The sequence below is a fragment of the Polyodon spathula genome, chromosome 4, assembly GCF_017654505.1.
Source record: "Polyodon spathula isolate WHYD16114869_AA chromosome 4, ASM1765450v1, whole genome shotgun sequence".
Lineage (NCBI taxonomy): Eukaryota > Metazoa > Chordata > Actinopteri > Acipenseriformes > Polyodontidae > Polyodon > Polyodon spathula.
In genome coordinates, this window is record NC_054537.1 from 52,516,215 (window position 1) to 52,542,454 (window position 26,240).

At 37.2% G+C, this 26,240-nt stretch overlaps 1 long non-coding RNA gene across 1 annotated transcript in view; it reads left to right on the plus strand.

Annotated features, from left to right (window-relative positions):
• LOC121314625 overlaps positions 1-26,240 on the plus strand; it is a 68,205-nt gene that overhangs the window by 40,958 nt on the left and 1,007 nt on the right. The gene's annotated exons all lie outside the window — the stretch shown is intronic.

Sequence of the window (26,240 nt, forward strand, 5' to 3'; positions counted from 1 at the left end):
TAAATGCAGTATCGATGTCGTAAAGTCAAAGCAGGGTAATAATGCAAAATAGTTGCAAGTGCCGTGCGTAGTAAGTTGAAACGTCGTAAGTCGAGGATCGCCTGTATTTGTGAAATTTTTCACAGCCGCAAACCGCTTCAAGTGTCTCGTGTTCAATTTGTGCATAATGTTTTTCAGAAGATGTCATTGAACGAGATGCACATGCTACAGGAAGCCAATCTGTTTCATGCTGCTGCAATAACACTGCACACAGTCCATCGTTTGATGTGTCGGTTGACACTTTCAGTGGTTTACTTGCATCATAGAATTTTAAAACCTGTTCTCTTGTGACAGTTGTTTTCATTTCTTTTCACTCTTTTGCTTGTTTGTGGTTCCATCGCCATTCTGTTTTCGCTTCTAAGAGGCTAATCAGCGCTAATGTTTTTGCTAAGATTCGGAACAAATCTTCATAGATAACACTATGTAACACACAAAAAAAAAAAAATTATTACACGGTGTAATTCACCAACCCAAGGCATCTCTGTAGTTCGATTTGTTGCTTGGGTCAGGCATTTCATTAATTGCTTTAATTTTTTCAGGGTCTGGCTTTATGCCTTCAGTAGACAGCTTGTCTCCCAGGTAAGTTAGCTCTTGTACCCTGAACAGGCATTTCTCAGTGTTTAATTTCAAACCAGCTTGTTCCAGCACTTTGCACAGTTGCTTGTCATACTCTGATTTATTGTTTCCCCATATGATATCATCCAGGAAAACTCCCAAATCCCTCGAATAACTGGTGTACAGTTCTGTGGAATATTTCTGGTGCATATTACATATTACAAACAGCAAATGCAAAAAACAGTGCATGCCAAAAGGTGTCTTAAAAGTGCATAATTTTGCGCTTTTTTCATTAAGTGAAAATTGGTAAAAATCTGAAGAAGCATCGAGTTTTTAAAAAAAAATGATGTCTGTTTTGTTGGCAAGCGGTAGTGTTCCCTTTTAATCCATTTATTTCAATCCTTTGGGGCTATATATAATCTTAGGTCTCTGTTTTTTTTTTTCAACGATGACCAGTGAATTTACCCACTGGACTTCAATTCTATTTTCAAATCACTTGTCAATCAGTTCATTTAGTTCCACACATAATCTTTCTTTCATTGTTACTGGCATTGTCTTTTAGCTGTATTTTATACTGCACTGGCAAACAGCAATTCCTTTGAATACTTTTAGAAAGTCTCTGGCTATGTCACATGTTATAAGCACATTTCTGTGCTCTTCTTTATTAACTGGCTTGCTATTTGCAGTAATGACCTCATTATTGATTACGTGAACTCTTTTAATCAGACCTAACTTCTCACATGTTCTTAATCCTAAAATAAGTTGTCGTTTCCCTTGTACAATTACAAACACTGCGTCTGCAGTCTTTCCCTTGCAAGTCACTTTAGCACTGCATGTACTGTGTTGGGAATTGGTTTCTCATTGTAGGTTCGGAGGTTTACTTGTTTTTTTAAGATTAGGGGTCTGTTCTTCAATTGCAGAAAACTTGTCATCATTAGAATGTTCACCTGAGCTTCTGTGTCCACTTTCGGTGAAATTATAGTTCCTGAACATCTGTGACTGTTCCGATGAAGAACCTGCTTCCTCACTTGAGTCTCCATGTGCTCTCTCCATGTGTTCAACTAGCTGCACTGTGTAGAGAAGTGATTCTTTCCCCCACATTTTCGGCACAATTTTCCAAAAGCTGGGCATTTTTTTCGGGTTAATTCTCACACCTTTCACATTTATCAATTTACAATACCCTGACTTTTTTGTCACATATGCCAATCACAATCAGATCTTGTATCATTGAATCACACAGAGCCCCAAAATTGCAAGTCTGACTTTTTCGGCTGCAGATCTTTAACAAACTGTTCGATTGATTCAGTCTCTTTTTGTAATCTGTTTTTGAAGACATACCTTTCATAGGTGTTGTTCTTCTGTAGTGTGCAACATGCTTCAAACTTATCCTTCACAGCGTCATACTAGTCCTTTTCTTGTTCTGTGAACTCAAGGGTATTGTAGACTTGTAAGGCTGCGTGGCCTGCCTCCGTTAGGAGTAAAGCAATCTTCCATCGGTCACTTTTTTCATCTGCACCTTGCTAAAACATAAAGCTTGAAGCTCTGCTTGAAAACATTTTCTTGTCAATTTGAATTCCTTTGGTTGACAAATCACATCCATTTTCGCTTTTTATATGTAATAATTTGGTTTTACTCCTGGTACTATGTTTTGTTATGGCTGCACACCATGCCAGTTACCATTTGAAGACCTTTAATTAACACCAACACACTCTTATATATCACAATGTAACACTGCCATTGGGTGTTAATTGACTGAACAAGCGCTTCACTAACTTTTGATTAATATTACTAAATAAATTAGAGATCAAGTTGAGCAAACAAATATTTATTGGATTTGCAAAGTTAAACATAAATGTTCCATTAACAATTACTTTTTCTGCTTTGACTGTCTCACAGGACGCTGTGAGTCTTTGGGTCAAGCAAGAAACTGGGTTAGGACAGGTATTTTAAGTTTCCCCAGAGTGAAAGTAAAACCTTTGTTAAATTGATATTCTTTTTATCGCGAAGCAGATTTACAGTAGTCTGTTGCAAAGAAGAGGCCTGAAGAGTCTGCGTTCTGTCTTGAGGACACCCTGGCTGACCTAAGCCCTCCCCACCTTGGGAGGCACCCCCTGGGAATTCCCATTCATGGCCGCCAGCGGAATAACCTGAACCCAAACCAGCAATCTCCAGGCTATAGGGCACATTCCTGCACCTCACGTGGCGTGCCTTTACTGGATGCACCACTCGGGAACCACTGTTTTCACTAGCTATAATTACGACCTCTTACTATACAATTTTACAGGTGTTTTAAAAGGCACTATTTACTGTTACTATAACCCCCATGTTTGTTTGGAGCCACCTGGCAACAATCACCACGGATGTGTCATCACACTAAAGAAGCGTATAGCGACTGCTGCTTCATTTTAGCTCATGAGGCCCTCAAGGTCCTGTATAGCCAGAACGTGTTAGTGCGACACTATGATTTATTTTGGGCTAATTGAAAGTAGACTAAGATAAAAAGAAAATATGTTGAAATAATTTAGTTTCAATTTTATATTTTATTATCTACAGCAATGTGAAGCCTACAAAGCATCAGCATGGTTTGTTTTGTATTACATGTAGGACAGATTGGGTATGGGTATTTGTGGCAGGCTACCAAGTGGATAGAGGCCCAGAGACAGACTGCAGTTCAAAAAATATATACTTTTATTATAAATAGATACAAAAATAAAAAGGCACAAGGGCCAAAACAAAGGGATTGAAACACAAAAACAACAAAAAGCAAAACGTACAAAATAAAGGTTTCCAGGCTGGGCAATGCCTTCACTGGATTTAGAAAATTGAAAAATCACAACCAACAAAACACCAACCTGCTTCCTCAGCTCCCTCTCCCCCAAATGAGAAGCAGAGGCCTCCTTTTATGTCAGGTGGCTGGGCGCTGATTGATCGTTAATTAACCTAATCAACTAATCAACCCCAGCCACCTGAACATAATAAACCCAGGCAGGTAGGGGAAATTAACCTCACCCCTGCCAATTTAAAAAGGGCAGAGCTTTGCTCTGCCACAGTATTCATTTGATTTTACTGTACTATTTAATCCTATTGTACATATCTATATGTTTACATAACGTAATGTACAGAGAACACGTTAATGTTATTTTAATATGCCCTCATATTTATTAGGCTTTTCATATTTTTTTTACTGAACAAATACAAATCGATTGAAAACATACAAATACATATATACAGTAGTACTTTAATGTCGAAATAGTATATATTCAAATATATGAATAACATACTAACTAAACTAACAAATAAATAAATAAATAAAACCTCCTAAGATAAAGAAACACCTCCCTAAAACCTGAATTAAAAAAAAAAATGTAACTATATTCTTAACCTCAAACAAAAAAACAAGAGGTCGATCTGCAACTGAACTCAGATCTGGAGTTGTAGTCCTGAGAGCTATACATCATACATGTGTGCAATATGGAGTAGTGGTTAGGGATCTGGACTTTTAGTGAGAGTCCTGAGTTCAATACCAGGACACCCTGCTCTACCCTTCAGTAATGTATTACTCCAGTAAAAACCCAACTGTATAAATGCATATCAGAATTTGTATGTAAAATAACTAACTGTAACTCGCTTTGGGAGAAAAACCTACCTACACTTGAGGCATGTAATAAAACTAAATGAGTGTAATACAATATTACAACCACATGTTAACTGCTTGATACAATGTTATAAGATTCACCACTGTTGTAATTAAACAGTTACTAAAATTGTAGAGTTACAATGTACATTTTTCTGTAGGTTCTTTCCGGTTTTAACTAAGGTGGGAGGTTACGTTGTAACAGTCTTAATGAATCTTGTAACATTGCATCAAACAGTTGAGTTCAAATTCTGGTACATATTTATACATGTTTTTACTGGAGCCAAACAAAAAGAAGAAACATGAATGGAAGCCACACAGAGTTTTTATGGCACTTGGATATGACGTGTTAATTAGTGGGGGAATTCTCCTTCCAGATATATGATCAAGTTCTTACAAGAATTTTCCCGACCGGTATGTTTGCTTCTAATTAGTTAGTAAATAGGGCGTGACACTGTGGGAAATACCATGAGCAATAATTTCAATTTTCCCATCTAAATAGCTGATGGATAAAAATATGTTGAAAGAATGTATTGTGAGCATGCCCCTCCTGAGGGAAGTGGTAATAAATTAATATGTGTTGTGGTCCATGAAACTAAGTGACAGCGTGAAAGATGCAGTTAAGAATAATTTTGACGACTGTAAATCATATTAAAACATGATGTATACTTTGTTTTTATTTATATACATCTATTTGAGTTATAAAATGACATAAAACAACATTTTAGTGGATAAAACGCAATAAAACAAAATTTGTAAAGAATAAAAAGAAAAAGTATATTTAAAAACATTATTTCATGGGGCTTAGTTATATTTAACTACAAAAAAGTATCATAGTATTAAGCCAGATGACATACAGTGTACAATATGACTGTCATTAGTATAATACTGTTATACCTATTTTTTTCTGCGTAAAATTAAAAACAAGATGTTTTTAAGTAGCTGTCAGAATATACAGATATTTTTTTTTATAAATCAGTGCCCTACATGTGTCATCTCTGAAATTAATCAAACATTAGAATTATTTCATTTAAATGCTGTAAGAGACAGTATAGTGGAATCGTCTGCCTTACATTACAAGGAGTGGTTGTGGTAGGAGACCGATAGAAATAAGCCTGAAATAAATAAATAAATAAAATGCACAGAATAGCAAACCTTTCACTGGCGATAATAACCAAAATTATTATTCCAGGCAGCTGCACACAAGTCTGAGACACCAGACAGATGTCACATACTTAAAATGTGTTAATCATCAATGGAGGAAGAAACCAAGTTATAGGTCCAAGAGATGGGAAAATGGAAGCAATCAGAAACCATTCTCCATTACCAACTCTCAAAAATATAGACTGACAAATGCTCCAAGAGAATATGGGGAAATTAGTGTCGGTAATTTAATATGGGGAAACAGGTTTGTTTTGTGTGTCTTTTTGAAATTGTTTTGTTTGATTAGTTGGTTGTATGCAGACGGGTGCTCGATTGGGACTTGTTACCTGCTGCTGGGCTTGGTTGAGATGAAGGGCAGCAAGTGATTGGCTGTGCCGGTCCTCAATCAGCAGATGGGCGAGTCTCAACCAGTGTCCAACAGTTTAAAAACATCTGGTGGAGATTGCTCGGGGTGACTGCACCGCCATGCTACAAAGGGGAGCTGTGTTTACTCAGGAGGAGAGGGTCTGCTATGCAGGAATGACAGCTACGTAACCCTGAAACTGCAACACGGTGCTTGTGAAGGCAATGCCCAGCCAAGCAGGAGTCATCCTATGAATACCGGCTCATCAGTAGGTTAGTTAGTGAGCAAAAGCACAACAAATAGGTTTCATGATTGTCTTCAAACTGTGCAGAGACATAAATTCACACTGAATTACTTCAACAAGTACTTTGAAACTATGGCTATGACATTAAGCACAAAACTGGGTGACTGATGCATCAAAATATTCATCACTTCTAAACAGTGTTGAACTTCTGATGCATTTTGTAGGGTTCTGGAAATGTACAATAATAATAATAATAATAATAATAATAATAATAATAATAATAGCAACTTATTTTATTAGATAATGTTACAAATTCCAACATATAACACTATTTGCTTTACTTTAATCTTTGTCCCGACATTTAAGTGCAAGACATGGAGTTGACCACTGTCAGTGCCGCGGACCTCTCTCAATTCAGACTGCTAATAGTGTTGAACTGTGTAACCCTCCTCACTTTACCTTCGATCTGCTTTCAGATGATACAGGCATGCCTGCTGGCATACTATGGCAATATTAGAAAAGCTGCATTGCTTTATTTGTGGCAGTTTCCATGGAAAAAGAAAAATAAGTCTCACATTTCTCGCTCTATTTGGTAATAATTACGGGTTGTGTGTGTTTCCATCTAGTTTTCTTTGAGCCAGATAAAATAACCTAATTAATATTAAAATACTGGCGGGTATATTTAAATATTTCTGAGTTCCAGTTTGGCCTTGCGCGGCTATTGCTATTGTACAGTTTTTTTTAAAACTGCGTTTTTCCACAAAGTGTTTATGTTGAAGCACTACAAGTGCAGCCTGCCTTATTTGGCCACCAAAAAAAATGTACTGTCCTTGTATTATTTGCTAAACATTTTATGACTGCATATATATTTATTATAAACATATTATACATGTATACGCACACATATAGATAGATAGATAGACAGACAGATGAGTCAGTGCTTGAAAATTCTGGCCTGTGATTGGTTAAAACTTCATCATAGGCGCAAAAATTGATTGAACTCTTGCCCTAACATCCTTATACCACCGGGCAATATTCTTCCTCTGACATGTGAACAGTTTACATCACTGTCAGCCCAGCCCCTTTTCAAAGGAACACCCTCCACCTCCATTCCTAACAACAAGAGAAAATGGCTGAATGAAAAAACAGCAATTTTGTGACTTAACAGAAAATTAATTACAAAACATTGTATTGTTTGGTATACAGTGTATTTAAAAATAAATAAATTGCCAAAATGTAAGAAACTATATACTCATACAGCTCCAAGAATTTTGCTGTTTTCACCATGTTGCAGCGGCAAAACTAAATCACTTAGAATTACCATCTGTACCAGTACCAAAAGTCTGAAACTTTCTTACATCAAATGTGAAAAAAAACGTAAATACCTCTTATACACAATGAGATATAAGTCACCAAACTAAGGTAAAATTATTCTTCTCCTTCGTCCTGTTTACATTCTTAAGAGTGTGTAGCGACTGTTCAAACAGAAAAGCGAAATAACTGGACATCTACCAATCATTCCACATGTTGGTCAACGTCAAATTATACCAGGGATCGCAAGCAGTTTGATATCCACACCATTTATATTAAACAGTGTATTTGTTTTAAAACCGCATACATCACACAAAATAAATACATTTCTGTGGTTTGAATTTTCAACTTGACATCCTTGAAGAACACACCGCCTTAGCCTGCTGTGCCACTGAGAAGTTGTTAAAATACATTCTTTTTTTAAGCTTACATCCATGCCTGACCAGCTTTGGCTGAAAACCTGTAGGTTCTGCTCGATTCTAGAAATGCTCTATTTCCTGTTTGAAAATATCTGGTTTCCTGTTTGGTAGAATGCAGTTTCTTGTTTTAATTAAATATAAATAAAGGAATAATGTATTTAATTTATTTAATAGATTAATGATTTAAAGAAATACATAGAGGAATAACTACATTTAGAAATAAATATTTTTAAATAAATAAATGTAGAATGCATGTTTGTATTGTAATGGGCACAGCTGGACTGACTCGCCATTGCCACCTGTTGGTGAATGGTGTGCTGTACTCAGAGGCAGTTTTCTACATAGGTTAATGTGTAGCAGAGGCTGCTGGGAGTGAGAAATATGGAAGGGGAAAGCTGAATTATGATTGTTTTGTTTCTTTATTATTTATTGTAATGTTCCAATATTGGTAAATGTATTACCCTGTAATTGTTGAGAGGCAGAGTAGTGCTCTGGGGTTGGGAAGGTCTGTCTGTGACTATGTGGGTGTGTGTGTTTATGGTGCGGACAAAAAAAATGTGCAAGTAAATAGATTAAAGTTCTTTGTGCTTTATGATTTAAAACAAAAATTACATTCTTAAGAATTAGACCTGGGACAAATATTAAAATATCTGAGAAATTGCTCAAAATATATTCAGAGGCAAAGATTTGCATGTAATTGTCAGAAGTGTCTAACATAATTTATACTTTAGTGTACTAAAAACAGATAAACCCTCCAGCCACCCTGTCACCTGGTTTTATGTATTGAGTTTGCTCAGTTAATTAAATAAAATGCATTCTACTGCACAGAATAGAGAACTTTACAGTGCATTGTTTTGTACAATAATTTGGTTGAGTACAGTTTTGTATTACTTTAATGCAACACAGGAGTCGAGAGTATGTGAACCATTCTTTTCTAGCTAATTAAAAATGAAAGAAAATCTGAACAATAATGAGAATATTTGAACATGAAAACCCTGTTTGCTCCAGCACTAGTACTATAATTGTAGTTTTTGCCATCTATGTAAGAATAACCTCTTTGGGATGTGTTTTTTATAGCAATAAAATAAAAATGGTGAACATGTCTTATGCTGTTTTCCATGCTGTACTTTGTGTTAAAGTAACCCATCCAACACGAGTTGCTTCTGGGAGTTTTTAAGTCCCTGTAGGAAAAAACTATTTTGAATATATATATATATATATATATATATATATATATATATATATATATATATATATATATATATACACACACACACACACACACACACACACACACACACACACACACACACACACACACACACACTGTGCAAAAGTTTTAGGCAGGTGTGAAAAAATGCTGTAAAGTAAGAATGCTTTCAAAAATAGACATGTTGTTAGATTATATTTATCAATTAACTAAATGCAAAGTGAGTGAACAGAAGAAAAATCTACATCAAATCCATATTTGGTGTGACCACCCTTTGCCTTCAAAACAACATCAATTCTTCTAGGTACACTTGCACACAGTTTTTGAAGGAACTCAGCAGGTAGGTTGGCCCAAACATCTTGGAGAACTAACCACAGTTCTTCTATGGATTTAGGCAGCCTCAGTTGCTTCTCTCTTCATGTAATCCCAGACAGACTCGATGATGTTGAGATCAGGGCTCTGTGGGGGCCATACCATCACTTCCAGGATTCCTTGTTCTTCTTTATGCTGAAGATAGTTCTTAATGACTTTCGCTGTATGTTTGGAGTCGTTGTCATGCTGCAGAATAAATTTTGGGTCAATCAGATGCCTCCCTGATGGTATTGCATGATGGATAAGTATCTGCCTGTACTTCTCAGCATTGAGGAGACCATTAATTCTGACCAAATCCCCAACTCCATTTGCAGAAATGCAGCCCCAAACTTGCAAGGAACCTCCACCATGCTTCACTGTTGCCTGCAGGTACTCATCCGTGTACCGCTCTCCAGCCCTTTTTCTTCAATATTTAAAATTTTGACTCATCAGTCCAGAGCACCTGCTGCCATTTTTCTGCACCCCAGTTCCTGTGTTTTCGTGCATAGTTGAGTCGCTTGACCTTGTTTCCACGTCGGAGGTATGGCTTTTTGGCCGCAAGTCTTCCATGAAGGCCACTTCTGACCAGACTTCTCTGGACAGTAGATGGGTGTACCAGGGTCCCACTGTTTTCTGCCAATTCTGAGCTGATGGCACTGCTGGACATCTTCCGATTGCGAAGGGAAGTAAGCATGATGTGTCTTTCATCTGCTGCAGTAAGTTTCCTTGGCCGACCACTGCTTCTACGGTCCTCAACGTTGTCCATTTCTTTGTGTTTCTTCAAAAGAGCTTGGACAGCACATCTGGAAACCCCTGTCTGCCTTGAAATTTCTGCCTGGGAGAGACCTTTCTGATGCAGTATAACTACCTTGTGTCTTGTTGCTGTGCTCAGTCTTGCCATGGTTTATGACTTTTGACAGTAAACTGTCTTCAGCAACCTCATCTTGTTAGCTGAGTTTGGCTGTTCCTCACCTACGTTTATTCCTCCTACACAGCTGTTTCTGTTTCAGTTAATGATTGTGTTTCAACCTACATATTGAACTGATGATCATTAGCACCTGTTTGGTATAATTGTTTAATCATACACCTGACTATATGCCTACAAAATCCCCTGATTTCTGCAAATGGAGTTGGGGATTTGGTCAGAATTAATGGTCTCCTCAATGCTGAGAAGTACAGGCAGATACTTATCCATCATGCAATACCATCAGGGAGGCATCTGATTGACCCAAAATTTATTCTGCAGCATGACAACGACTCCAAACATACAGCGAAAGTCATTAAGAACTATCTTCAGCATAAAGAAGAACAAGGAATCCTGGAAGTGATGGTATGGCCCCCACAGAGCCCTGATCTCAACATCATTGAGTCTGTCTGGGATTACATGAAGAGAGAAGCAACTGAGGCTGCCTAAATCCATAGAAGAACTGTGGTTAGTTCTCCAAGATGTTTGGGCCAACCTACCTGCTGAGTTCCTTCAAAAACTGTGTGCAAGTGTACCTAGAAGAATTGATGCTGTTTTGAAGGCAAAGGGTGGTCATACCAAATATTGATTTGATGTAGATTTTCCTTCTGTGCACTCACTTTGCATTTTGTTAATTGATAAATATAAACTATTAACATGTCTATTTTTGAAAGCATTCTTACTTTACAACATTTTTTCACAGCTGCCTAAAACTTTTGAAATGTTTCTTTTTCTTCTGAAGAATTATATATATATATATATATATATATATATATATATATATATATATATATATATATATATATATTTTTTTTTTTTTTTTCTTCAAAAAAAAGAAACATTCTGAAGGTTTTCCATTTATTTTTCTTAAAAGGACTCAAACTCTCAGATGCTATATATGCTATACATCACTGCTTTTCCTACAACTGATGTGTTTGAAAATTGCTAATTAGTTCCTTCATGCGACTTTAGGAAGTTGACTGGAAGAGCAGCATTGAAGTATCTGCAAGAAGCATACAATAAATATTCTTCAAATAAATTACCATTAAAAAATCTAATTCTCCTTTACCATAATCTCTGCTGAAACCAACAAAATAATAACAATACATATTAGGTAAGATTTATTGGAATTATTTTGTAGCACCATGGAGTTTTCCCCTAGTATGATACAGTGACCCACTTATTAATATCACTACATACAATAAAATTGAAGTGAATTGAGGTGGGTGGCAATATTAAGTTCTGCCACGGTTTAGATCAGGGGCCTCAAACTCGCGGCCCACAGGCCACATGCAGCCTGCACAACGCTGCAATCCAGCTCGCTAAATAGTTACACAAAAGTAATTTAATCTGGCCCGCATGGAGCTGCATGCATAAAACTCGAGTAAACAGTTGTAAAATGTTGTGCATTGTTTATGGTTAGTTCTGTTGTAATACATTGCTACCACTTTAAGAACTGTCGCATTAGCTACCGTAAATTGACACAGTCCTGGTTTATAGCACAGATAAGAAACCATACCGACCAACATGAGTGGCATGGAGACTGTATGAACTATTCATCGTAGCAGTCACTCGAAAATATATCGTACAGGGATCCCCAACAAACGTAAATGTGCAAAGAAATGTCTCAGTCTAAAAGAAAAATTGACCATGAACACAGGCAATTTCAAGAAAAGTGGGCGGTTGATTTTTTTTTTGTGGAGTACAAACAGAGTGCGACATGTTTGAGTTGCAATGAAAGAGTTGCTGTTTTAAAAGAGTACAATATTAAACGGCACTATACAACAAAGCATGCAGAGCAGTATGATAAATATCGGGGAGGAGAGAGAGAAGACAGCTGCAGTTAGAGAAAGGATCAGTGTTGCAGCAACAGCATTTTCAGAAAGTGAAAAAGGAGACAGAGGCAGCAGTTTTGGCAAGTTATGTGCTGAGTGAAATGATTGATAAGTCTGGGAAGCCATTCACTAATGGTGAATTTATTAAAGACTTCATAATCAAAGTGTCTGAGGTAGTATGTCCTGACAGGAGAAACTTTTTTTAGCAATATTAGCCTGTCTGCAAATACAGTAGCAGAGTGTGTTGTTGAGCTTTCAAAAGATCTTGAGGAGCAGCTCTGCGAGAAAGGCAAAGCATTCAGTGCATACTCAATCACTCTTGATGAGAGCACCGATTTGGTTGATAGTGTGCAACTGGCGATATTTGTGAGAGGTGTTGATGATAACTTTCAAGTCACGGAAGAACTGCTAAGCTTGTCTACAATGCATAGTAGAACAACAAGTAGTGAGATCTTTCAAAACCTAGAAGACGCACTAGAGCACGCTGGTCTGCAGTGGCATTCTTTAGCAGGCTTAACAGATGGCCCCCAGCAATGATTGGGAAAAAGAACAGGTTAGTAGCGCTTGTGCAGAAAAAGATGGAAGAACAAAACTGAGAGCAACCAGTAGTATTACACTGCATCATTTGCCAGGAGGCACTGTGCAGTAAATCTTTGAAGCTCGAAAACGTTATGCCCGTTGCTGTGAAATGTGTGAACTACATTTGACCAAGGGCTTGCAGCACAGACAGTTTCGTGCTTTCTTGGAGGAAATTGAATCCAAATATGGTGACTTGTTGTACTTCACAGAGGTTGTTGGCTAAGCAGGGGCACTGTTTTAAAGAGATTCTTTAAGTTAAAAAAACAGAGGTGAAAAGGTTCATGGAGGAGATTAATATGCTGAGTTTGAAGACACAAAATGGATGATGGGTCTTGCTTTCCTTGTTGATATCACCCAAGAGTTGAATAACCTAAATCTGAAGCTACAAGGTCCTGGTCAGCTTGTGACAACAATGTTTGATGATGTGAAAGCATTCACAACTAAACTGAAACTGGAAAAATCAGATTTCTCAGAGAAATCACACTCATTTCCCATCATGAAAATCACTTCTGGAAAAGTTGGACATTGAAATGCAGTTCATTGGTGCTGAATAAGCTGCTTAACTTGACCTGCTTTTGGAAGAATTTGATCCATTTTCACTTGATGTGGAAACAGCTCCAAGTGATTTACAGATGGAGCTCATTGATCTTCAATGCAACACACCTCTGAAAAATAAATTCAAGGAAGCCCAAGGAGATGTCACACAGTTCTTCAAGCAGCTACCACTATCTTTCCCACAGCTTTGCAAAAGAAAAACAATGGCTCTGTTGGGTAGCACATATATTTGTAAGAAACTTTTTTCCAGTATAAATATAAACAAGTCAAAATACTGAGGATATCAGACATATTTCTCATTCCTCCTTAACAGCAACAGCAAATCACAGCAATATTTATTATGATAAATACTTTCCTATGAGTGAAAGCACTTTATGGCTTACTTCATTACTATCATTTTAACATGGTAACTTTGTACTGCATTATTTTTTTACTAGTTTTTAAAAGGCGTAACAAACACTTTAATTAGTCTCTAGTATTTGCATCACTCTTGACTGTTAGAACCGGCAACCATACGGTATCCTGTAGAGTATCAGCTTTGTGTCCTGTCTAACTGGAGATTTTTAATAAACAGTTCAAGCTGCCTTCAGTCCAAAGGAAAGCCACAGAAAGCTCAAAGAAAGCCAGGCACTATGTGTGGCATCTGTTTAAAACATCTGATCAAGACTACAATGGGCATTGAAACGACAGTAGCGTAACAAGCTCCCTTGTATCCTCCTGGTACCACTCTAGCACAGCTGTCAAAATTGCATATCAAGAATCATTGTACCCCGGCAATTATATGCATCTATTAAGTGAGGCGCCATTCTTTTCTAAACCATTTTCCAGGTTCTGCTCTTCATATGCAACCCATATCTCATCTTCATTTCTGCTTTTGGAAGTAGAAATCATTACTCAGGAGAGCAATGCTATACTGTTGCTGCAAAGCAATCCTGCAAAATGTACTACTGGTATTAATAAACTGGCTGTTCTGTTTATCTCTTGCCTCTTCACAATTCAAATGTTTACCTTAAAGTTTGAAATGTGTTAAATAATAAGCAATAAAGGCAGTGTGATTTCTAATTGCATTTTCTAATTGTACTGTAGTAAAAACTTAATTAGTATGCTCTTTCCTTCCTGACACGGTCAGCTGCCAGACGGTAAAGCCCTCTAATTAGGATTCTATTGCTTAATTACACTCCAACACTTCCATAAAACATTAAGGATTTCACCTTTCAGTTGCCACTTGTTATAGTGGTAGAAATAGGTCTGTGTTAAAGTGGATTTGTCATTTAATTAAGATTGTGGTCTGTCAGAGACAGAAATGGGTGTCGTAGTTTTTTAATAAGATTTTTTAAAAAAGGTAATTCTTTAGTTTTGTTCACAGCCTACCTCTGTAAAGCTCTTTGTGATGGTGGTCCACTATGAAAGGAGCTATCTAAAAATATTATTATTATTATTATTATTATTATTATTATTATTATTATTATTATTATTATTATATTATTATGTGGAGATATTCAAAGTAAATTAAGCAAAAATAGTCCATTAGGCATAGTTGCTTCCTTAGTTAAAGCTGCCTATCTCATTAGCTTTGAACAGGAGCAGAGTTTTTAAATACTAACAAGACATATTCAACTATTTCAGCAATTTTTTGCCATAATTAAATCTGTCTTCCATTCCTACCACAAAACAATCAAGTATTATTTGGTAAAACATAATTAAATTGCATTTGTTTGTTCAGTTTTTATTTGTTTGGGGGTGATTTGCAAACATGATCCGAACAAATAATTTAATGACACAGTTTTATAAAAGCCAAATCATATGATATGGTTCTCTTCTATACTGTAATGCTGTTATGAACTGTACCCTCATTCTGAACAGTGATTGACAAGGTGTGCGTTCAGGTAACATGTATTAGAATACTTAAAGTAGGTACTTCTATTAGTTATTAAGAACGAGAACAGGCCATTATTAGAACGAGAACAGACCATTAGGCAACTTTGCTTGCTTGCTTTGGTGCCAGTGTGGTCCGTTCATGACACCATCCAGTCTACTCTTGAAGGATTCAAGAGTCTCTGCTTCAACAACTCTGTCCGGCAGTCTGTTCCTCTGGTTCATCACCCTTTTGTGTGATAAAGCTTCTGGTAACAAGCCCCTTTCTTAAACTACTGGACCACCAAGCCTCACTTATAATACCTTTATTAAGTTGCCTCTGACTTCTAATTTCTTGGCTATATAAATTCAGCGCTTTCAGTCTATCTTCATATGAAATGCCTTTTAATCCTGTAACTAATCGTGTTGCTCTCATCTGCACTCTTTTCAAGGCCTCTCTTTTTTATGCTATGGGGACTAGAACTGTCACAGTATTCTAGGTGTGGTCGTACCAGTGCATTATATCATTTTAATATATCTTCTCTAGATTTTAATTAAACTTGCTTGATTACACTAAGTAACACAATTTTTGTTCCTGGGTAGTAAGTGTTATTTCCTAATAGCTTATGCCTCAAAAGTATAGAAAATGGATATTATTCCCCACAAACTTTGCTTTTGTGACCAGGACAGGTAAATTTCAAAATATCACTATTTCCAATGAGAAAATGGATGCTTTTGTGTCTTTTCGTTCACATAAAGTCAGAAAAAAACAATTAACATGTATTTATTCTAAAGTAATACAAAAATGACTACAAAAGATTTAGAAGTGAGTAGTTTTTTGAGATTTACGATTATACTGTAAATACAGTATAATCTTATTGGCCAGGTTACGCTTGTCTTCCAATGCTAAGGCCATGGTCATGGCGCCAAGTAAACCATCTTTGGCTAAGACCCACCTTACATCCTGTCAAAATGTGCCTTAATGTTGCAGGTGATGAACACAAAGGACATGAGGGATCATCACACACCCAGAGGTTTAGGTTCTGTGGTGATGGGAGAACATCATCATGTTGATCTGATGAGGAAACTGATCCTGCTCTGTTCCATTGTCCATAGGTCTCGCCACTCTCCCATCTCATCCATTCTCCCTGCTTGGCCTGGGAAACAGCCTTTACACACCTGATCCTCTCCTCCTGCTTTTGCACCTCATTGACTACCAGCTTCCTCCGTTGAGCTGGGGTTGCCTTGTGCCATGTAGGAGGAGCTGAACTGAGACCAAGACCTCCTTTTCCATACTGAACTTGCCCCATAATATCTCCGATTCGAAGGGCAGCCTTAGCATCTTCCACAGCTTTCTTTGCTGCCCATTTTCTTCCAGTTTTCAAAACAGGTGCTGCCTCCGTTACGCATTTGTCGTATTGCCTCGTATTTCAACACAGGTATTGCCTCACCATTAATGTAGAACCTTTTATCTACTACTTTACCTTTACTTATAGAGATGCTCCTTCATTTAGTGGGCTTGAATTGCATTCATGCTCATTTAATGTTATTGGTTAATTTGCCCAATAACCGATTAGTGCAGGTTACTGTTCTAGTCATTGTTGTCATGTCATCCATGTATGCTCGGATTGGTGGTAGTTGCATTCCAGAAGCCAAGCGCTCTCCTCCCACTACCCATTTTGATGCCTTAATAATTACTTCCATTGCCATGGTAAAAGCCAGTGGAGAAATGGTACATCCTGCCATTATTCCAACTTCTAGGCATTGCTATGTAGTGCTGAATTCTGAAGTTGAAAAACTAAATTGCAAATCTCCAGAGTAGGCTTTCACTAAATTTGTTATTGTCATCGGTACGATAAAAAAAAAAAAAAAATCAAATGCTGCCCAAAGAAGTTCATGTGGCACTGAACCATATGCACTATAGCCAAATCCAGGAATGTCACATGGAGCTCCTTCCTCTCCTTTTTTGCTGAAAAAGTATTTATATTCATTTTCAAATTCTCTCCCAATTTGGAATGTCCAATTATTATTCAGCCTAGCTCACCACTGCAACCCCTGAGCTAAGCCATAGGGATTGCTGGTGTGTGGTGAGCCTAGGACTCCCTAGCCAACCTAACCCCTACCCCACCCATGCTGCGATTGGCCAATTGTGTGCCGCCCCCTGGGAACACCCGTCCACAGTCAGCATGGCATAGCTTGGATTTGAACCAGCGATCTTTGTCCACGGTCAGCATGGCATAGCTTGGATGTGAACCAGTGATCTCCAAGCAACAGGGCACATCCTGCACTCTGGGCTGAGTGCCTTTGCCAGATGTGCCACTAGGGAGTCACAAAGTGAACCTTTCTATCTGTTTAGAGAGGGATGGGGGGTTACAGAACAGCAGACAGATATTCAAGAAGTCTCTCATTTCAGTTTATGTGTCTGCAGAGACAGTCTATATGTGCCTACGAGAATCCCACAAAAAAGCTCATAATAGATGCAGGAAGATAAGGACCAATGACTTGTCACTGGATTTTACTACTCATTCCTATAACTAATGAGCAGGATGTCTTTTAATGAGCCATAGCTTTCAAAGCTGCTACTGATCTTTTTTTTTTTTTTGCTTGTTCTGCTTCTAATGAAGATTTTATAAGATGTAAATACTTCAAGGCTTTTTTCGTCTGTATGTTTAATTATATCCAAATGGTTACTTTAAGGGCAAATGATTGAATTACAGAATAAAATGAATATGCATTTTAAAGAGCTTGATTAAATAACTTCCCATAAAATAATTTTAGTGACTTACACTGAAAAAATTATTTTAAAAATGACCAAAAAAAAAATATAATTGAAAAACAAATGTTTTAAGTAAAAATAAATACAAATTGGCATACCTTTTTATCTTACACATACAGTCATAGACAAAAGTATTTGGGCAGTTAAAAAAAAATTAGAAAAACTACAAAAAAGTGATTTCTATAATTTCTAATGGTTCTGTTGAAAGATATAAATTAAAGTAGAGATTAGCTTTATAATAAAACAACACACTACACAGCATGCGTACAATGAAAAATAACATGTAAAAACTAATTTCATACTTTGAAAAAAGTATTTGGGCACCCTTACAATATTTTATATGCCGACCCTTTGCTTCCTTTGCAGCTTGTAGTCATTTATGTATTTTGAGACCAGTTCCTGGCATCTTTCTGGAGATAGTTTTATGCATTCTTCAACACATACAGCTCTGAGTTCTGCAGTTGACTTTGGTTTCCTTTTTGCAACAACAGCCTTCAAGTCAATCCACAACATCTCGATGGGATTCAAGTCTGGGACTCAGATGTCCAATCCTTAACTGTAATCCTTCTTTTTTTCAGAAATTCCTTTGTACACTTCATAGAATGCTTAGGGTCATTATGCTGCTGGAATACACATTTCCGTCCAATAAGCCTTCTAGCACTGGGTAACAAATGAGAGTGCAAAATGTCTTGATATTTTGTAGCATTCATTGATCCTTCTACAATACAAAGGTCGCCAGTGCCTGAAGAAAAAAAACAAACCCATACCATCACACAACATCCACCATGCTTAACACTGGGCATGAACTTTTCTTTAAATTCTTTAAAGAATTGGAGTCAGCACATGGCATAAAATAAACAGAAATTCTTCCCAGCATTGTAATATATGAGGAATACTATAATTCAGCAATTAATTTTTGATGTAGAGAAGATGATTAGCATTTAGAGTATACCTCTCCAGCTGCTGCACCACCTCTTAAGTGACATGTATGTAGGTATGATACAGTATTTATTTCTTGTGTCTGAGGCTAAGCAACTAATTATCATTCTTCTACTGATATATGTATTCTCCACCACCCACTTTCCCACATTTTACAGACTGCATAAATATATAGCAAATCAATCATGGGGAGACATTATATTAATTACAAACACAGGGAGCCTGTCTGGTCCTGTGTTTGGTTAATCTTAAAGGAGGGATTGCAGTAGGAAACGATTGCTTCCTTTTATCCAGTAAGCAAAGTTCAAAGATGTTTACATTCTGCTAGGTAAGCACAGATGTCTGAAGACGGGAAGATGGATGGACTGACCTGTCAACATTAATTGATGCCAAGGTAAAAACCTTACGTGCCTCTACAGGCCTTCCTCTCAAGTCACAAGGCTGTGGGCAGAATTTTTCAAAGAGCTTTAATTAATGAATCTCCTGATTACCACAAGGGTTTTATTTTTGGTTTTAACTGATAAACACTGATATAACCCTTAGGGGTCGTTTGGGATTGAGTATCTATTGCAATATGTTGCAATGCTGGAGATAACATTGCGATACATATTGGAATTCAACGCCAAATGATGCTGATGTTGATTTTTTTGCTACCAAAATAAATTTACAGATATAAACTCTGCTTTTTGTCATTTTTATGGAATTTAAAGTATTAGAATGTAATATGACAAATTAAACTCTCATATGAAATGCCCAGTAACTAATTTGTGTTGGAACCTCTGAAGTATGTGCATGTGCTCCCAATTTAAAAAACAAAAACAGTGCTTTTTTGAAAGTTATATAAAATCATCTAAAAACATTACTTTTAAATGTAATTTTAAAAATGTTATTATAATATATTTAAATTTTATATTAAACATGTTTTTCAAAAGTGCATCCTATGACTGTGGCCATAAACACGGGTTTAAAGCTGCTTTTATATATCGATCAGTGTAGAGACCCAGGGTTTGGAATAAACGACTGCCCTCGCTTTTACGATTTAATATATATATATATATATTACAAAAGCATAAACAAGTGCTACATATTGATTTCAAATTAAAAACAAAAATACTGGTAAGTAAGGTTATAAACTATTTATTTATGAATCTGCTTTGCTCGTTTTTTTTTACTTAAAAAAAAAAATATTCAGGACATAGTGTAAAATTGCATTGTACAGAACTGACAGCAGATAGTCTTTAAAAATAAATGCAAAAACAATTACACTGATAGTTCTTAAATTGGTGACGAATAAAAAATAACTGAGCGTTTGTGTAAACCAAACCACCAAAGACAACACTTACCCTCTACATGCTTTCAAATCAAATATGGCTGGAAAACCACCAGTCTGGCAGCACTGAAGTGGGAGTAGCCTAAAAAGTCGCATGTGAGACGCATGCATTACCAATTAAATGGTGCCTCAAGTTCAATATACAAATAAAACGTCAATTTGTATAATTTGTTTGAGAAAAATCTATATTTTAATTGTCAATCCATACTTTATGATTCCATACTGTATGTGATGAATGTCGCAATATGTCAAAAAACAAGTTACATTTGTTTTTATCTTAAGAACTGAAAGGGCACTGGAAACCACTACTCATTTGGTGTTCATGGTGCAGTTTACTCTATTTTGTTTCAATAGAGGTGCAGCACTCACTGTCATCTTATTTGATCTGGTCAATTACTTTTCTTACAATATAAAAAATAAGCCCAGAAAAACTAAATTTTTGGCTGTCTAGAGTTCAAAATAAACTGAAAAATGTAATAATAAAACACTGAAAAACAGATTATCTTGATTAGATCTTCTCTTGAATAAACAGTACGTCAGGTAGATTTAGGCATAACAAGTCATTTCTCACTTTTGCAGAAACCCTTACAAAGTAATAAATACATATTTTTTTGTCCTGAAATTCCAAAAAAGAATTATAATTAGAATAATTATATGTGTATATCTAGAAATAATCACTTTTGTCCTGGATAACCAAAGAGCTGGAGCTGGATTCAGTAGAACCTGTTGTAAACCAGATACAAAAAACACCCTGCTAAGAGCGATATACTATAATAATTGTTAGTAAAAGTCCAATCTAAACATTTTACATGCCATTACAATATTTGTGACATATCCATCAATAAAGTACTGCAAAACAGAAAGCAATTTATTATTAATTATAGCACTATATCAAATACAGTATATTAATGGTCTGCTCTTTAATCATGCAGAAGCAGGATGGGGTATTGTTTCAATACATAAATGTCAAGAAGGTCCCCATTCACAGCACAGCACAAAATACTGTGGAATTGTTGATTCAGAATCTTTGCAGAAGCACGTTACTGTACCGACTTCAAATCTGCGCCTGTACAGATTACATGCTTTGACATTATTTGTCTGAAGGACACTGGCTCATGTCCAAGTTCTGTGCTCTACGCTCAAGCCATTTAATTGAAACCATAGTTCTTGGCACAAACCCACTTATGTGGCTTTTGTCACGATTAGATTGACCAGAGAGGGCAACAAAGCTGATTAAAAAAGGGTTAGGAGCAATATTTCATGCTGAGTGACAAATTCAACGGCACGGGAATTAGGTGGGATTGACACGCTGGGGCTAAAGATGTAACAGATAATATGGACAAATTGCAGAATAATACACTAGCATAACTGAAAGGGAAACCTACTTAATGTACATAGAAAATTCCAGCTGTAAATGTATACAGGTCAAGTGACCTGTAGCAGCTGAAGTCTTTTAACTCCATTCCTTCTGGCACAAAGACATCTGAATTGTCCTCATTGTTGATCCCTGGTTGTTTTTCTGCTTCGTTTGACTGTTTAATGAAACTTGCTCGTCTGTAGCAGTTGGCAATGGTTGAGTCCGTCATTTTGTTCCAGGTTTCTCTCTGCAAATGCAACGATTCCAAGAGGGTCACTTTTTCTGGATAGTTGTGGTGCTGCAATGTCAGTTTCTGTGCTATCGATAGTGTTTACAAGCTGGCGAATGACAAATGATCTGTAGTGCTTCTTGAAGTTGGCAATGATTCCTCTATCCATTGGTTGGATTAGAGACATAGTGTTTGGAGGTAGGAAAATTATTTTGACGTTTGTTAATCTAACGTCATTCACGTGTGCAGCACAATTGTCGCATAACATCAGGATCTTTTGTTTCTTGGCTCTCATGGTATTGTTTATTTTTTCAGCCATGCTTCCCAAATTTCTCCTGTCATCCATGCATTCATATTGGCCTCATAGGCAACTGGCAGTCTCTTTACATTCTTTAAAGCAGCGTGGATTCTTACTCTTACCGATAGCCAAGGGCTGTCATTTTTCACTGCCATCCATGTTACAGACAAACTGTAGAGTGACGCAGCCTTTTGCTATTTTTGCTCCTGACACATCCGACCCCTTAACTGACAGTGTCCTGCCTGGAATGGCTCTCCAGTACAACACAGTTTCATCTGCATTAAAAATGTTGGCAGGGTTGTAGTTCTTGATAATGTCAGGAAGAGCCTCAATGACCCTTCGTTCTGCACCAAAGTTATTTGCAACTTGCTTCACTCTGTGTTGCTTCTTAAGCTTGAGGGAATTGTGGTCTTTCCACCTTTCAAGCCACCCACTTGAAGCTTTAAAATCTGTAAGTCCGAGCCCTTTTGCTAACTGTCTTTCTCCATCAGTAATGGACCGGTTACAGGAATCTGTCTGCTTCTGGCTTGACAAAACCATGGCAGAAGAGCTGCATCAACATCCTCTGCTTTACCTGCCCATTTTCGCTTCCTGTCAGGATTCGTATAATTGCTCCATTCTTCTAAGATCTTCTCCTTGTTTTACAGTATCCTGGAAATTGCACTCTGATTTACCCCCAAACTTGAAGCAATTGATGTTTCAAGTTTTTTTAAAACGTCAAAGCGCTCAGCTAAGGACAATGTTTTACAGGTTCGCTTTGCCATTTTCTTATTTTTCTCCCACTGCCAAACCGTGGCAAATACGTAAGCACATAACAACAGCACTTTGACTTAACGCGTGGACTGCATTATGTAATTAGCCAAAGTAAAAGGCATTGTACAACCGACTTCGGGAGCACACAGCTTCATGCAATGAAGCGAATTATGCATTTAGACGATATGCATTTAACCGAATCATATAATCATATAAGCATTAAACAACGGGACCAGTTGCAGCCTATGCAATTAAACAATGTATGCAATTATCCAGTATGCAAATAGGAGGAGTCGACTGTATTCTTTATAAATCATGCCCTAACCTTAAAGTTACTGAAGTTTTGGTTTTTACAGGACGAGTGTTCCATTAGCTAACTTCCAACTTGTTTAAAACGTTCCACCTTCTCAAACATTAAAAAATAAATAAATTAGCACACATTGACTTCAGAATCTGCCTGCTGTCTTACAGAACTGTCTATGCTCCATGTTGGTGTATCTAAATAAATTAGCCTCTGGTCCTATAGGTCTGTTCCCAGCTGTATCTTTAGATTCACAAATGCCAGCTTTCAGTCTGATACTCTTGTTTGACTGAAGTTAGCAGAACTGTGGAATTAATTTTCTAATTTGGTGAAAGTACCTATACAAAAGAGATGGCTAAACCTAAAAATGTATCTGTTTGACTTACATACATATTTTTTAATCCATTCTATCATACAGTGACTTGATTTCTTTGTGTATAAAGATTGGTACAGCTTAAATCACTGCCAAAGTAGGTACTTCAAATTCTAGAGTACTGTCCTTACTTAAACCACAATTCAATGCCTTTACCTTGTATTTTTAATCCTAAACCTTGCATATTCCAAATAACTGTTCAATCCCTGTGCTTGTCTGTCTAATTAACAAATCAAATCCATACATACATGCTGCTGGTGGTGGTGATGAAGACCCATGACTAAGCTTTATAGGCCTTTTAAATTATTAGGACCCACAACCTGCTGGAAGAATATTTTTAAGGATAAAGCTTACATGCCTGCTGTCACAATTTAGAGAGGATTTGAATCCAGCAACTCAAAACTCCCATACTAGCAAACTGTGAAGTATCTGCATGGGGCTTTTATGTATCATGAGGTAACTTTTCTGATCTGTAATTTTACAAACACTGGTTTGTTTCTGTCAGGTTATCAAGCCGCCTCCACAGAAAGCACAGCTCTGTTACTTTCACCCAGAGAAACAACAATAGATCCCACTACCACAGCTGTACTACTGTATGCTTCTGCATCAAATAATAGTAATTCAATCTTGAACGTAGCTCTAAAACATAATGGGCCATATGTTCAGTGTTTACTCCTGTCTTTAATTACATTAAGAGGATTATTTCTCCTTTCCAAAAAATAGGAGTTAAAGAATGGAGGAAACACTTTGAAATTACGGCCCTATACATCAAGCCCAAACACATTTCAACCACCAGAGAGAGCCTCGTGACACACCCCACCTCTCTGTGTTATCACCATGATTGGCAGACGGGTCCTATAGGGCTTTCAATCGCCACCCCTGCAGGAGCATGCATGCGCCTGATAGCCAGCACAGACCTCCCCTGTTACAGTCCTCATTTTGAAAGGACTGAACTTTAGAAATGCAGTCAACTTTCGCTTATCCAATCCCAGGTGCCAGTTTAATGGAATATTTTTTTTTTTTTATGTCACTTAATCAAGTACAATGCATTAATATTTTCAATAACAACTATATGCTTTTTAATTAGATGTACTAATGGATATACAATGCCTATAGTAAATATTCACCCCCCTTGGACATTTTCAGTTTGGTGTGTTCCAACCTGAAATCTTGATGCATTTAAATGCGATTTTTTTCCTTTGATTTACACAACCTGCTCAACGCTTTGAAGAGGCAAGATAATTTTTATTGTGAAACAGTTAATGAAAAATAAAAAAAACTGAAATATCTTGGTTAGATAAGCATTCACCCCCCTGAGTCAATACTTGGCAGAACCACCTTTGGCAGCAATTAAAGCTCTGTCAGGTTGGATGGGGATTGTTGGTGGACAGTAATCTTCAATTCTTGCCACAGATTCAAGTCCGAGCTTTGACTGGGCCACTCTAGGACATTCACATTCTTGTTTTTAAACCACTCCAGTGTGTGTCACTTTGGCTGTGTGCTTGGGGTCACTGTCCTGCTGAAAGCTGAATCTCCGTCCCAGTCTTTTGCAGACCAAAGCAAGTTTTCCTCAAGGATTTGCCTGTATTTAGCTCCATCCATTTTGCCCTCTACCCTGGCAAGCTTCCCGGTCCCTGCCGATGAAAAGCATCCCCATAATATGATGCTGCCACAACCAAGTTTCACAGTAGGGATGGTGTTACCTGGGTGATGTGCTGTGTTGGGTTTGCACCAGACATAACGGCTTGCATTTAGGCCAAATAGTTGACACTGATAAGATCATTTTGCTGTACAAATAACACAAATAATCTCATTTATATTGTAAACATTTTGATTTATAAAACATTGTCTATGCAACTCTACAGATGTGCAACAAAACTGAGTTGCATCTCATAATGGTGGCCTCCTGTGACAGAAATGTAATGAACCTTGGTTGTAAATCTCCCTCCTGACCTGTGAGGGTGCTAAGCAAGGGCAGAGTTCTTTCCTCGGGTCGGGAAGTCAGGTCAATATGGAAAAAGCCGAGACTCTGTTGCAAGAACTTTTTTCGACCTGGAAGGGAAACAATGTAGCAGCCGCAGATTGTGAAGGCAGCTGCATTCATTTACCAAGGGGTGATGCACATCAGCATATAAGGGGGGCGGAGACTCGTAATCTGTTCCTTTGCTTAGTTTGTGAACTTGAACCTGAAGGACCGTGAGAGACACAGTAACCACTGCTGAAATAAACCTGGGTTTCAAGAATATTCGTGAGTGTTTTGTTTGTGTGTGTTAGTAATCGTCTGTGTTTGTAAATCACTAGACAGCTAACACACGCCGAAGCTGTCACCAGAGGCCAGCACAAACCCGGGACAACACTTCACTTGTATCACTGTAAACTCTGTTGTACCACAATCGCCTATTCATGTACTAAAAAAAGACTTGTGTATGTGTTTTGTGTTTAATGTGGGGATACAATAACAAGACTATTATTTCTGGACCAGCCCAGGGATTATAAGTGTAATTAATACATGCCGCTGTATTACTTAACCAGCATTATAATTTACTGTTTGTTTCGCCATCCAGCACTGGACATAAAAATAAATAAAACAAACCTTTTCACCTGGATTACAATTGTCTGTCTGTTCTTTAATCACCTGCACCTGCACACTATCAACCACTTTGCCACACCTCCATAACTGGTTATTTGTGAATGCTGTATTTTCTTTAACACCTGCACACTTTACTTACAATAGATTGTAGTGTACTATCAAACAAACCAGCTACAGGGCTGCAATAAATATGAATGGAAAGAGACTGACGCTGTGGATACTAACTTGACAGCGATC